Source organism: Esox lucius, chromosome 7, assembly GCF_011004845.1.
Source record: "Esox lucius isolate fEsoLuc1 chromosome 7, fEsoLuc1.pri, whole genome shotgun sequence".
Lineage (NCBI taxonomy): Eukaryota > Metazoa > Chordata > Actinopteri > Esociformes > Esocidae > Esox > Esox lucius.
This window is the reverse complement of record NC_047575.1, coordinates 7,051,364-7,066,551: the sequence shown is the minus strand read 5'-3', so window position 1 is coordinate 7,066,551 and position 15,188 is coordinate 7,051,364.

Sequence of the window (15,188 nt, the reverse complement as noted above, 5' to 3'; positions counted from 1 at the left end):
AGAAATGGTATTGTTTCACTTTGTTGAGTGGGTTTGACAGCAGGCATTTTACTGCACCATTTATACCTCTGATGAAAAATATATATGACGCATGATAATGAATTTCTCTTAAGTTTAAATTAGTTTATATCTTTTTTTATTAAATAGAATACAAGTAGTTTATGAATTAAAAGTACTGTTTATTTTGACATCATTATGTGTGGTTACTAAAACATTCGAAACATTTCATTAAAAAATATATGCATTTCTTAAAGTTATTACATTGGTTTGGAAAGATTCAAAGATCATGTTGTGGGTTAACAATTATCTTCATATTTGTTAGTCAAAGGTTCAGAAAAGAATAATTAAGCAAAATACTTCAGATCAAACATTGAAGTATGAAAGGGATAACATTTAATGACAAAAATGCAGTTTGACATCTTTTAGTTCAAATAAAATATATATTTAAAATGGTATCTGTATTCCATGCATTAATAAGTGTCATATTGTTTTGATTAATAACATGTTTTAGTGGGATTGCTTTTAATTCAATTATTTAAAAAATGTTTCAATTCATTACAAATGAATTTCTTGAATTGAAATCAGAAATTAGGGTTTAATCCAAACTCAGACTTGATGAAAAAACAGTCGATCCAGAGTTCAACCCATAAGCCATGCTCACAACGCATCCCCGACTTCTCTTTTGGCTACGTGACTAGGTGTTTCTTAGAAATGCCTTGACAGGAATGGAAACGATGAGTTGGATGAATGTAATTTGGATTTATACTACTATGTAATAAAATAAACAATCACAATAAAAAGGATTACTGAATACATTGCATTTGTATTCCCATGTTTGAGCCGGGGTCAGTTCAACTTTGTCTCAGTGCTGTAATATAAACTCCACCAAATTATCTTAGGGATTATCTGTCCCTAAAATGGACAATCCAAACACATTATGCAACTGTAATAAGACCAGCATGACAATGACTTCTAGATATGGTTTACAATAGAAGAGAAGGATATCTTGATATCTTGTTGATAGTGAGAGGCCGCCAACACAGCCTCCCATTAAAGGGGAACGGCAGTCAAATGTCCTTCCATCTGGAAAGTTACACCTTGCAAAACAAATAATTGGTTCAGAAGCCATTCTAAGACGTAGACAACCAGTTGTAACCCATTGAAACTGACAGTGCAGTGCACACCACGAAAGGTTTTGGGACAGTTGACTTGTTTCTGGTTAAGGAGATTTCTTCTATCACTTCCTTGGTGCAAGCATATGAGATCTGTCAATGTCTACATTTGCCTTTGGTCTACAATGGGTGTTTGTCAAGATAAGGACCAAAAAAACCAGCATTCTCTGTATGTATAAAACTGGTTTATACTTAAAAAAATTGGGTATACATATGCCAAAATAAGTTTTATTTGAAAGGTACATTCCTGCCTTTAACAGATTCTAACGCTGAATGTGTCCCCATACCATGCTATGGTATGTTTATTATGGCCGTTAGGGACAGCAGTAAGTGCATCTTGTTTTAAATAGCGCAAACATTTCCTAGGGAGCAGGGTCAGGGATGGTGGCCTGGCGTAAATGCCACCCACGTAGACCCTCAAGCCGTTTTCAAACCTTAACCCAACTGAAGTATTATTTAACCCTTAAGCCACCTGTGTCAAACCAGTTCCTCTGAGGGCTGAGAGTCTGCAGGTTTCTGCTCTCACTTTGTACTCGATTGATTAATTACATCACTGATTAGTTAGGATCTCCTCTCACCTGTTTGTAAGGCCTCTATTGGGCACCAGTTGAAAGGAAAAAACTAAAACCAGCAAACACTTGAGCCTCTGTGGAACTGGTTTTGACACCTGTGCCGTTAATCAATGTATATCAAGCAATGCTTCCCTATTTGAACATCACTTCCATATAAGAGGTGTACTAATAACGTGCTGATGGGGGTATGTATAGCACATACATGCTGACTTTGCCGTATGCATAGCATCAAAATAGAAAGTGTTAAATGTATGTGTGTGATCCTATGTTAAATTACTGTCAATCAGGAGCCAGAACAGTTGGTGATATTTTTTATATCAACGTTTATACAGTGGATATAAAAAGTCTACACACCCCTGTTAAAATGCCAAGTTCTTGTGATGAAAAGAATGAGACAAAGAAAATCATGTCAGAAATGTTTCCACCTTCAATGTGACCTATAACATGAACAATTCAATTGAAAAACAAACTGAAATCTTTGAGGGGGAAAAATAAACAATTCACAATAACCTGGTTGCATAAGTGTGCATACCCTTAAACTTATACTTTGTTGAAGCTAGGGATATCAAGATATCAGATTGTCACTACGCGGTTATCGTGGGCAAAATAATTCACGGTAACGATATTATCGCGGTAGAAAAAAATGCTTTTTTCTCTTTTTTGGCAAATGAATTCCACTCAAAATAAGAATGTATGGCGGTGGAGAGTCTGTAACCGTAACTGTACAAATAAAAAAATAAAAGCATACAAAAAAAACAATCACACTGCAAATGCATCGTTTGGCCATGAATAAGCCATGGAAAAACCGGGAGTAGTTTTTGGAAGATTACAACGTCCTTAAAAGTAAAACGGTGTGTCTTTCCGGATCTCTCCCGGGGGTTCTAGTGGGGCTAACGAGTCGGTATCAACACCAGTGCGTAGGTCCCGTCTCCTTATTTAAGCACATACACGGTTTGTCTATAGGTGACAACAATAAAGTATCGACAAACCAAGAGGAGATTTGGGAAAAATACAACATCCTTTTTTCCATGTGAATTGGCTAATAAAACGGCGCATCATTGCATATCTCTCCCGGGGTTTCTAGTGGGGCTAACCAGTTGATATCAACACCAGTGCGTAGGTCCCATCTCCTTTAAACACATACACCATTTGTCTATATGTGATATGAAAAAGGTATTGAACAACCGAGGAGTTTTTGGTAAAATAGAACTTCAGTTTCGCCTAGTGACTACGATATTATAATCTGGGTTTTATTAACATGATATCACGGTTAATACCGATATATAGCGACACTCCTAATTCTGTGCATTTGATAAATAAACTCTGAACTTGAAATTACACCCACATCCACACATTACATACATTTTTAAATGTTTAATGAGTGGAAGACTTCCAGTTAATACTCACGTATTGTCTCGATCAGCAATTTTATGCTACGCTAGCTCACGTTTTTTTGCTGCTGATACTGTATATATTTTTTCTTGAATATATACTAATATTCTGCATGTGTGACAACTGCGCCCTCTGCTGCCTCTCCTCCCCCTGCAGCAGACAAGCTCCAGCGCTCGACGTCACCGGCCTTCTGACACCACCGCCCATCTCATCATACATTTCACCTGTGTCTTGTTTAGCGCACCTGGTTCTCATCATCATCATTCCCCCAGTATATATGTTCCCTCTGCTCCCCGTCTTTGTGTATTATTGTCTCTGTACTTATCAAAAGAGCTGTGTTACGCTTTGTAGCGACATATTATTTCCACGCAATAGTATTAAAAGTTACTGCTTATCACGCCGTTCTCCTGCTCCTCCTTATTCCGCAGCCCGAAGACGTGACAGCATGTGCATTCATTAATATATCTAATTCCACTGGGGTGAAGTACAGGGTCCGAGACCTTTTTCTCCTGTTGCCATGATGAATAACGTTATCTGCATTCCATTGGGGCTTTTTTTTTTAAGGGCTTTTTGCCTCCTCATGCACATACTTTACTCAGGGTTAACTTAACAAATATGTAAAGGCATCAGTAATGGTGAACAGTATATACATGTTCACCATTACTGACAACATATTTTTCAGGGAAGGCCTTGCTTATTTCAAGTCCAAACCACATACTGCACTTATTACAACAGCATGGCTCCATAGTAAAATATTTTGGGTGCTAAACTGGCCTGCCTGCAGTCTAGACCTGTCACCCATTGAAAACATTTGAAAGAAGAGGAGATGCTACACAGAGGAGATGCTACATAGACCTGTCCCACATTTTTTGAAATGTGTTAAAGACATTATATTGAATATGGGCATATCTTTTTTTGAAAAACAATAACATTTCTCTGGTTCAACATTTGATATGTTGTCTTTGTACTATTTTCAATTAAATATAGGGGTTAAATGATTTGTACATCATTGCATTGCTGTTTTTATTTATACTTAATTCAGCGTCTCAAAATTTTTGGAAATGGGGTTTCATGACACAGGTGTAGCTGTTTTTTATCAGAGAAATATATGTTCTGTTATAATACGAAATGTTTTTTTGCCAGTTATGTCTATATCCCAAGCGCACACATTCAAACACACACGAAAAGGATCCAGCTTCTTGAATTAACTCAGAGTTGACTGGACTAATTCTTACTAGAACCCTAACAAGATAGTTATTTAACTGTTACAAGGCACACATTTTTTTACCGTAGCTTTTCCCGGTGCCCTCCTTGTTGAAGAGGTGGCTAGCTAGGCTAGCCGGTACAGGTGGGCTGGTTGGCTACGTACTAACTGAACAAAGAAATACTCATATATAAATAAATGTACTCAGGCTAGGTTGTTTAGTCAACATACTATTGCACTTCACGTGCATCCACTCAAACCAAGTTCCGTTACGCAATAACCTGTCTACCTATTAATGTAGCAAGCTTACAATAAACGAACTGGAACTGTTGATGTCACCCTGCCTGGTTGACCAATGGAGATGCATTTCCTCTCCTAAACCCGCCAGCTGTAAAATTTGTGTCACAAACCCGCAACCGCAAAAATAGAAATCGGGACAAACCCAGGGTAACATAGCCAAAGACAGATAAAAACTTATTTTAACGTAATCGCGTTATCAAGAAAATATATTCCATGCTTCACTTTGTATTTCTTACAAGCATAAAAGCTTCACAGACTGAGAAAGTCAGGTTGGAGTCTCGTTATTCAAAATCGTTGCCATATGGGATTCAATTTTGATCTAAAAAGGCATTCAGTTAAATGCTCCCTTACAGTGAAAGGAAGTTATGGAACATCCAAATTATTAAACAAGCATATATTCACATCCCATGTTAATACTTAGTGGAGGCACTTTTTAGGGCAAAATCACTCAATGTTTTTTGTAAACATTTCTCAAGCTCAGTAAATTTGGTTGGGGATCATTGTTGGACAGCAATATTTCAAATGTCTCATATTATTTGTGCCTGAAACAGGACAATTCAGCAATAATTAACCCTGAATGGTAGGCAATTCTGATTAATCTTATAATGTGTAATTGTCCAATAGAAATATAAAAACCATCGTTGGGCTAGAGTTTCAGAACACTGTGGTATTTAGCTGGGCTTCGCCCATTCATAATTATTTTTGCCCATTTCATAAAACTTTTGTTCTGTATAGTAACATGACAAAGCAGAAGAGTTGGGTATTATGGTTCTGATGCACAGACGTGGTACAGCTTCCTATTCCCCCTCTGTCTATCTTCAATCCAAACTGCTTCAATCAACCTCTTCATTCACCACACTAGATTTTCCTCTAATTTATATTTGTATTTACTCTGATGAGCCAAAACATTCTGACCACTCACATATGAAGCGAATAACGTTGATCATCTCCTAACAAGGGCACATGTCAAGGTCTGGGCAGATTGGATGGTGAGCAAACAATCAGTTCTTGGAGTCAACGTGTTGGATGCAGGTGAAATGGACAGTAAAGACCTGAGCGACATTCACAAGGGACAAATTGTTATGGCCAGACGATGGGGTCACAGCATCCCCTAAACGGCAAGACTTGTGGGGTGATCCTGGCCAGAATTGTTGAGTACCTACTGACAGTGGTCCGAGGAGGGACAAACTACAAACCGGCAAAAGGGTGTTGGGCACCCAAGTCTGATAATTGCGCAAGGGTAAAGAAGGATATCCCATCTGAAAGTCTACTGCGGCACAGAAAATGTTAATGATGGTAACGGGAGGAATGTGTCGCAACACAGTGCATCACACCCTGCTGCGTATGGGGCCGCGTATCCACAGACCGGTCAGATTGCCCATGATGACCCCTGACCCTATCGAAAGAGTCTACAGTGGGCATGTGAGCGTCAGAACTGGAATTTGGAGCAGTGGAAGAAGGTGGTCTGGTCTGGTGAGTCCCGTTTTCTTTTATATCACATGGACGGCTCTCCTCCATGAACTGCCACCTTAATGTGTTGGAGGGGTTTGAGTACCCGAGTGACCCTAGGAGCTATGTTGTCTGGGGCTATATGCCCCTGGTAGGGTCTCCCAAGGCAAACAGGTCCTAGGCGACGGGTCAGACTAAGAGTGGTTCAAAACCCTGTAATGACGGAAAACATTTTGAGTACCGTGACGTCGCCCTGTATGGCGCAGCCGGGGTCCCACTCTGGAGCCAGGCCTGGGATTGGGGCTCGTATGCGAGCGCCTGGTGGCCGGGCCTTTCCCCACGGGGTCCGGCCGGGCTCAGCCCGAAGGAGCGACGTGGGGCCGCCTTCCCGTGGGCTCACCACCTGCAGGAGGGACCATAAGGGGTCGGTGCCTAGAGAATCGGGCGGCAGTCGAAGGCGGGGGCCTCGATAACCCAATCCCTGGACACGGAAACTAGTTTTAAGGACGTGGAACGTCACCTCACTGGCGTGGAAGGAGCCTGAGATTGTGCGTGAGGTTGAGAGGTTCCGACTAGAGATAGTCGGGATCACCTCCACGCACGGCTTGGGCTCTGGAACCACACTCCTTGAGAGAGGATGGACTCTTCATCACTCTGGAGTTGCCCATGTTGAGAGGTGGCGGGCTGGTGTGGGTTCGCTTATAGCTCCCCAGCTGTGCTGCCATGTGTTGGAGTTTACCCCGGTGAACAAGAGGGTTGTTTCCCTGCGCCTACTGGTCGGGGATAGGTCTCTCACTGTTGTTTGTGCCTACAGGCCGAACGACAGTGCGGAGTACCCGAATCTCTTGGAGTCTCTGGGAGGGGTGCTGGAAAGTGCACCGACTGGGGACTCCATCGTTCTATTGGGGGACTTCAACGCCCACGTGGGCAACAACAGTGAGGCCAAGCGGACTGCAGCCCGGGTGGTTGTGGAGGCAAAAACCCGGGCCTGGGAGGAGTTCGGTGAGGCCATGGAGAAGGACTATCGGCTGGCCTCGAAGAGATTCTTGCAAACCGTCCGGCGCCTCAAGAGAGGGAAACAGTGCCCTACCAATGCTGTTTACAGTAGAGGTGGGCAGCTGTTGACCTCAACTGGGGATGTCGTCGGGCGGTGGAAGGAGTACTTCGAGGATCTCCTCAATCCCGCCGTCATGTCTTCCATTGAGGAAGCAGAGGATGAGGGCTCAGAGGTGGACTTGTCCATCACCCGGGCTGAAGTCACAGAGGTGGTCAAGAAACTCCTCGGTGGCAAGGCACCGGGGGTGGATGAGATCCGCCCTGAGTACCTCAAGTCTCTGTATGTTGTGGGGCTGTCTTGGTTGACACGCCTGTGCAACATTGCGTGGCGGTCGGGGACAGTGCCTCTGGGGTGGCAGACCGGGGTGGTGGTCCCTCTTTTTAAGAAGGGGGACCGGAGGGTGTGTTCCAACTACAGGGGGATCACACTTCTCAGCCTCCCCGGGAATGTCTATGCCAGGGTACTGGAGAGGAGAATATGGCCGATAGTAGAACCTCGGATTCAGGAGGAACAATGTGGTTTTTGTCCAGGCCGTGGAACACTGGACCAGCTCTATACCCTCTACGGGGTGCTGGAGGGTTCATGGGAGATTGCCCAACCAATCCACAAGGCATTCGACTGTGTCCCTTGTGGCATCCTGTGGAGGGTGCTTCGGGAATATGGGGTCCTGGATCCTTTGCTAAGGACTGTCAGGTCCCTGTACGACCGAAGCAGGAGCTTGGTCCTCATTGCCAGCAGTAAGTCAGACTTGTTCCCTGTGCATGTTGGACTCTGGCAGGGCTGCCCTTTGTCGCCGGTTCTGTTCGTAATTTTGATGGACAGAATATCTAGGCGCAGCCAGGGGCCGGAGGGTGTCAGGTTTGGGGATTTCGTCTCTGCTCTTTGCGGATGATGTTGTCGTGTTGGCCCCTTCAAACCAGGACCTTCAGCATGCACTGGGACGGTTTGCAGCCGAGTGTGAAGCGGTGGGGATGAAAATCATTACCTCCAAATCCGAGGCCATGGTCCTCAGTCGGAAAAGTGTGGCATGCCCACTTCAAGTTGGTGGAGAGTGCCTGCCTCAAGTGGAGGAGTTTAAGTATCTAGGGGTCTTGTTCACGAGTGAGGGAAGGATGGAACGGGAGATTGACAGACGGATCGGTGCAGCTTCTGCAGTAATGCGGTCAATGTATTGGTCTGTCGTGGTGAACAAAGAGCTGAGCCGCAAGGCGAAGCTCTCGATATACCGGTAATTCTACGTTCCTACTCTCACCTATGGTCATGAGCTTTGGGTCATGACCGAAAGAACAAGATCCCGGATACAGGCGGCCGAAATGAGCTTTCTCCGCAGGGTGGCTGGGCGATCCCTTAGAGATAGGGTGAGAAGCTCGGTCACCCGGGAGGAGCTCAGAGTAGAGCCGCTGCTCCTCCACATCGAAAGTGGTCAGCTGAGGTGGCTTGGGCATTTGTTTCGGATGCCTCCGGAACACCTTCCTGTACCTGGTCTGTCATTGCAGACCAGGTACATCCTTTCATAGCAATGGTATTCGCTGATGGCAGTGGCCTCTTTCAGCAGGATAATGCACCCTGCTACATTGCACACATTCTTTGGAAAAACTCCAAAGTAGCAGAGTGCAGATCATCTCACTGACACCACAACAGATATCAAAGAAACACTTAAAAGGTTGTGAATTGCTTCAATTTCCTGAACTGAAATGGAATTAAACATAACCCCAGTGTTGACAGTAAATTACAGGCACGGTAAAAGTTGAACAAATAATATTGACAGTAACTAACCTCGTTTTGCTGTACCCATTTAGATGTTTCCAGATCTCCATGTTTAGCTTGTTTGCATGGGAGTAGTTATTATAAGGTTTATTCTGTCACTTTTGATGATTGATATGTGGGCGGCACCACTGGCTTGGGGGTGGGATTTATGCATTGGTAGGTGGGACTTCCTGTGTGAAGTATGCTGGGGTGGGTCTTCCGGCGTGAAATATGCTTGCGGGTGGGACTTCCGATGAGACGAATGCTCGGGGTGGTACTTCCTGTGTGATACAGCTCTGGAAAAAATTAAGAGATGACCACTCCTAATTTTTCTTAAATCAGCATCACTAAATTTATGGCAGCCATTCCATTCCAGTGTCTGTTAAATTCCAACACAGGCACACCTCATTTTTCTTAATGAGGTACTGATTAGGTGATTACCTGAACCAAATCTAATGATTGTTACGAATGTTACTCAACCGTAAGATGACAACAAGTGACCTACAAAAATAATGGCAAACAGCAGCTGGGGCACGGTGAGGACTGTTCGAAAAGAGGCTCCTAGGGGCTGGGCTGAAGTTGTGCAAAGCTAGAAAAAGCTGAGAAGATCAAGGCTGAAGTTTACAAAAAACCATGAGGATTGGACCGTAGAGAAATGGAGTAAGGTCATCTTATCTGAAGAGTCAAATTTTCAGCTTTGCCCAACACGTTGTCGTATAATGTTTAAACGGAGACCTGGAGAGGCCTACAAGCCAGAGTGTCTCACACCCACTGTGAAATTTGGTGGAGGATTGGTGATGATCTGGGGATGCTTCACAAGGCTGGAATCAGGAAGATTTGTCTTTGTGAAGGACGCATGAATCAAGCAAAGTACAAGGTTATCCTGGAAGAACACCTGCTTCCTTCTGCTCTGACAATGGTCCCCAACTCTGAGAATAGGTTTTTCCAGCAGGACATTGCTCCATGCCACACAGCCAGGTCAATCAAGGTGTGGATGGAAGACCACCAAATCAAAACCCTGTCATGGCAATCTCCAGACCTGAACTCCATTGAAAACCTCTGGAATTTAATCAAGAGGAAGATGGATGTTCACAAGCCATCAAACAAACTCGAGCTACTTAAAATTGTGTGCCAGGAGTGGCATAAAATCACCCAACAGCAATGTGACAGACTGGTGGAGAGCATGCCAAGATGCATGAAAGCTGTTGTCACGGCTGTGGTGGTTGAAGGACAGAGGCGCAGACTGAAGGTCACAAGGGTAATCCATGTTTTAATGAAAAGGAAAGAAGGACTCCAACAAAACAAAAAGGCAGCAACCAGTGACGTGAGTATTCCTTACACAGGACAAACAAAACCAAAATGAACCACCCTTGGGGCCTACAAACTAAACTTAAATAGGGTCCCCAATTGGAGGCAATAACTAACACCTGCCTCCAATTGGGGAAACCAAAAAAAGGAGTAGAGGTGGCTAAAGGCCACCTCCTGTCCTGTCCTGGCTATGCCCCGAGCCCAGCGCAGAGATGGCTAGGGGCACAGCCAGGACGTGACAGCTGTGATAAAAAATCAGGGTTATTCTACCAAATATGGATTTCTGAACTCTTCCTAAGTTATGTTCTTTTCTACAAATAAATACTCTAAATTACAATTTTTTTGTTTGGAATTTGGGAGTAATATTGTCAGTAGTTCAAAACTGTTCAATTTACTCAAACACATACCTATGAATAGTAAAACCAGAGAAACTGATAATTTTGCAGTGGTCTCTTAATTTTTTCCAAAACTGTATATATTACGGGTTGTAACTTCCAGTATGTCCAGGGGATTAAATATGGTTTTAGGGTGTGTGGTCATCTATGCTTGCTTTGCTGTTTAACACTGCGGCTCCAGGGGTTTGGATTATTATATCCCCAGACATTTGATGTTAAGATAAGAATTGATAAGTTTAATGTTGAACAATTGGGTGCCATGGTTTGGGAATGTTAAATTCCCCAGGCAAAAGATGTTACGATATGTAGTAAGAAGATTGGTGTTTAACAATAGGGCGCCAGTATTTAGAATGTTAAATTCCCAGGCAAGTGTTAAAAGTGTTAAAGCCGATAGGTATGTAAAGATGGTGTGTGTGTGTGTGACGTACAGGTATTGAAGCATGTTGTGAATTCAGATTTTTGTATTTCCCACGCCTGTGGCTTTTTAAATTGCAATTAGTGTCTGTGTATAAATAGTCAATGTGTTTTTTAGCTCTCACTTGGATGCACTGAGCAGGCTAGATACTGAGCCATATGGAGCAGGTAATGGTACTTAACAAGGTAATGGTACTTTATAAAGATGGAAAAGGATATAAAAAGAAATACAAAGCCTGGCAAATGCCAGTCAGTACTGTTTAATAATTTATTAAGAAGTGGAAAATTCGGGGATCTCTTGACACCAAGCCCAGGTCAGGTAGACCAAGAAAGATTTCAACCAAAACTGCCAGAAGAATTACACGATAGAAAAACTCACAGCTAACCTCAACAGAAATACAGGCTGCTCTGGAAAAAGACAGTGTGGTTGTTTCAAAGAGCACAATAAGACGATACTTGAAAAAAAATGAGCTACATGTTCGAGTTGCCAGAAAGAAGCCTTTACTGCGCCAATGTCTCAAAAAAGCTTGGTTACAATATGCCAGACAACACCTTATATTACACATTTTCCAAGGATATGCAAACTTTTCAGCACAACAGTGGACTACTTCAAGATAGAGCACTCTTGCAGATTCGACATACTGTAAATAAACAATTGGGCTGCCAGATTCCCTTGAAATGCTGTAATGACCTGTAGCCTTAAGGAGGATGTGTATTTATAATTGATATTATGACAAACAACTGTTATTCAGGACAATGCATAGCATCGCATTTAGAGCAGTAAAAAGGGACGTGATGTCCATGGCTATTAGCCAATCAGCAACAAACCACACCGTTTATAGGCAAAGTAAGGAATAATGCTCGAGGAGTTGTGGTCAGTGTTGCCAGATGGGGTGGTTTCCTGCCCTACTGGGCTATTTTTAATCAGAGTGTGTGGGCAAAATTTGACTTGGGCGGGTTGATTCACAGAAAAAATTTAGTTTGTTTATGGAGTCTGCTGGTGATCCTGCAGTTTATAATCAATGACATCTGGTAAGCATGGGTGTGGTGTATGATCAATATCAGTGGGGAACCGTCAGGGCCCTCTACGCCCTCATACAGGGCCTAAGGATAGATTCAAATCTGATACATATAGAGCTCTGGAAAAAATTTAGAGACCACTGCACCTTTTTCTTTCCTTTCCAAAAAATATTGAAAAGGAAAGTTTTGAGTGAGGAACAGAAGCATTCAATTTGCAGTGGTCTCTTAATTTTAACCCTTCTGTTCCTCACTCAAACCCTTTTTTTGCAACGTTTTGGAAATGGACAGAAAAGGGTGCAGTGGTCTCTTAATTTTTTCCAGAGTTGTATTTTATTTATTATAATTTTTTCCCTGTTGATTTTATAATTTTTATCTTAATTGTAGTGACCTTCCTATTGAATTTATTCAGTTTGTATTGGATAACGACTTCTCCGGGAGCTATCACCTTATCGTGGTGGAGAGGTTTGTGTGTTCCTATGAACCTGAGGGCTTTGTTGTCCGGGCCTTAGTGCTCCTGGTAGAGTTTCCCATGGCAAAGTGGTCTTGGGAGGAGCAGACTAAGAATGGTTAAAAAAAAAACAATGTACAAACGAGGAAGAGGGGGAATTACCCTGCCCGGAGGAAGCCTGGGGCCCCCGTCTGGTGCCAAGCCCAGAAGGAGGGCTCGCCGGCGAGAGCCTGGTGGCCGGGTTTGCCACGGAGCCCGGTCGGGCATAGCCTGAAAAAGCTACGTGGCACCCCCCTCTCCATCCTATGGGCCCACCACTCATGGGAGGAACCGCTGGGGTCGGGTGCGCTGCCATATGGGTGGCAGTGAAGGCCAGGGACCTCGACGGACCAGACCCGGGCGGCAGGGGCTGGCTCTGGGGACATGGAACGTCACCTCTCTGTGGGGGAAGGAGCCTGAACTTGTGAGGGAGGTGGAGCGGTATCAGTTAGATCTGGTGGGGCTTACATCCACGCACAGTCTCGGTTCTGGAACCGTACTGGATAGGGGATGGACTTTATTCTTCTCTAGAGTTGCCCAGGGTGTGAGGCGCCAGGCGGGGTTGGGATACTCGCAAGCCCCCGGCTGAGTGCCGCTATGTTGGAGTTTACCCCAGTGGATGAGACGGTCGCCTCCCTACACCTATGGGTTGTGGGGGGGGGGATCTCTAACTGTTGTTTGTGCATTTGCCCCGAACAGCAGTTCGGAGTATTTGGACTTCTTGGAGACCCTGAATGGAGTCCTGTATGGGGCTCCAGTAGGGGACTCCATAATTCTGCTGGGGGACTTCAACGCACATTTGGGCAATGATGGAGACACCTGGAGAGGCGTGATAGGGAGGAACGGCCTCCCTGATCTGAACTCAAGTGGTCGTTTGTTGTTAGAGTTCTGTACTAGTCATGGATTATCTATAACTAACACCATGTTCGAACATAAGGATGCTCATAAGTGTACGTGGTACCAGAGCACCCTAGGCCGAAGGTGGATGATTGATTTTGTGATTGTGTCATCGGATCTGAGACCGCATTTTTTGAACACTCGGGGTAAAGAGAGGGGCGGAACTGTAAACCGATCACCATCTGGTGGTGTGTTAGGTCATGGGGTGGGGGAAGACACTGAACAGACCGGGAAAACCCAAACGGGTAGTGTGGGTGAACTGGGAACGTCTGGAGGAGGCCCCCGTCTCACACCTCTGGCTGTGCTTTTCTGGCATCCCTGTGGAGGTTGGGGGCATTGAACCTGAGTGGTCGATGTTCAAAGCCACCATTGCTGAAGCTGCGGCGGGGAGCTGTGGTCATTCCAAGTTTCAAATTATTACGTTTTCAAATTCACCTGCATGCTTGATGAGCTTATAGGGACAGCCTCCCAGGTGTCTTCTGGTGGTGAACAACTTCTGGCAAACCTGTGCAATGAATTCACAGAACTCCATAAGATTTAGAATTTGTATGAATGGTGTTTTGATTCCAGTAACATTTGTTTTACATTAATATACAAAAATATTAACATGATTATATTATTGTATTTTCTTTACTTGACTTACTTTTACTATTTCTTAATTCAACTTTAGATACTAGTTCAAATGTCACATCTGTCTTTGGTTGAAATTGCCTGAAAATCCAATAAATACTTTTTTTGATAGCCAACATTTATTACCATGAGAATGATGCAAAAGTTGAGTTAGACAAACTTAAAGTTTCCATCCATCATCTTCCGCTTATCCGGGGCCGGGTCGCGGGGGGCAGCAGTCTAAGCAGGGATGCCCAGACTTCCCTCTCCCCAGACACTTCCTCCAGCTCTTCCGGGGGGACACCGAGGAGTTCCCAGGCCAGCCGGGAGACATAGTCCCTCCAGCGTGTCCTAGGTCTTCCCCGGGGTCTCCTCCCGGTGGGACGGGACCGGAACACCTTCCCAGGAAGGCGTTCCAGAGGCATCCGAAACAGATTCCCAAGCCACCTCAGCTGACCCCTCTCGATGTGGAGGAGCAGCGGCTCTACTCTGAGCTCCTCCCGGGTGACCGAGCTTCTCACCCTATCTCTAAGGGATCGCCCGGCCACCCTGCGGAGAAAGCTCATTTCGGCCGCCTGTATCCGGGATCTTGTTCTTTCGGTCATGACCCAAAGCTCATGACCATAGGTGAGAGTAGGAACGTAGATTGACCGGTAAATCGAGAGCTTCGCCTTGCAGCTCAGCTCTTTCTTCACCACGACAGATCGATACATCGACCGCATTACTGCAGAAGCTGCACCGATCCGTCTGTCAATCTCCCGTTCCATCCTTCCCTCACTCGTGAACAAGACCCCTAGATACATAAACTCCTCCACTTGAGGCAGGTACTCTCCACCAACCTGAAGTGGACAAGCCACCCTTTTCCGACTGAGGACCATGGCCTCAGATTTGGAGGTAATGATTTTCATCCCCACCGCTTCACACTCGGCTGCAAACCATCCAAGTGCATGCTGAAGGTCCTGGCTTGAAGGGGCCAACACGACAACATCATCTGCAAAGAGCAGAGACAAAATTGTGTGGTCCCCAAACCTGACACCCTCCGTCCTCTGGCTGCGCCTAGAAATTCTGTCCATCAAAATTACGAACAGAACCGGCGACAAAGGGCAGCCCTGCCGGAGTCCAACATGCACAGGGAACAAGTCTGACTTACTGCCGGCAATGCGGAC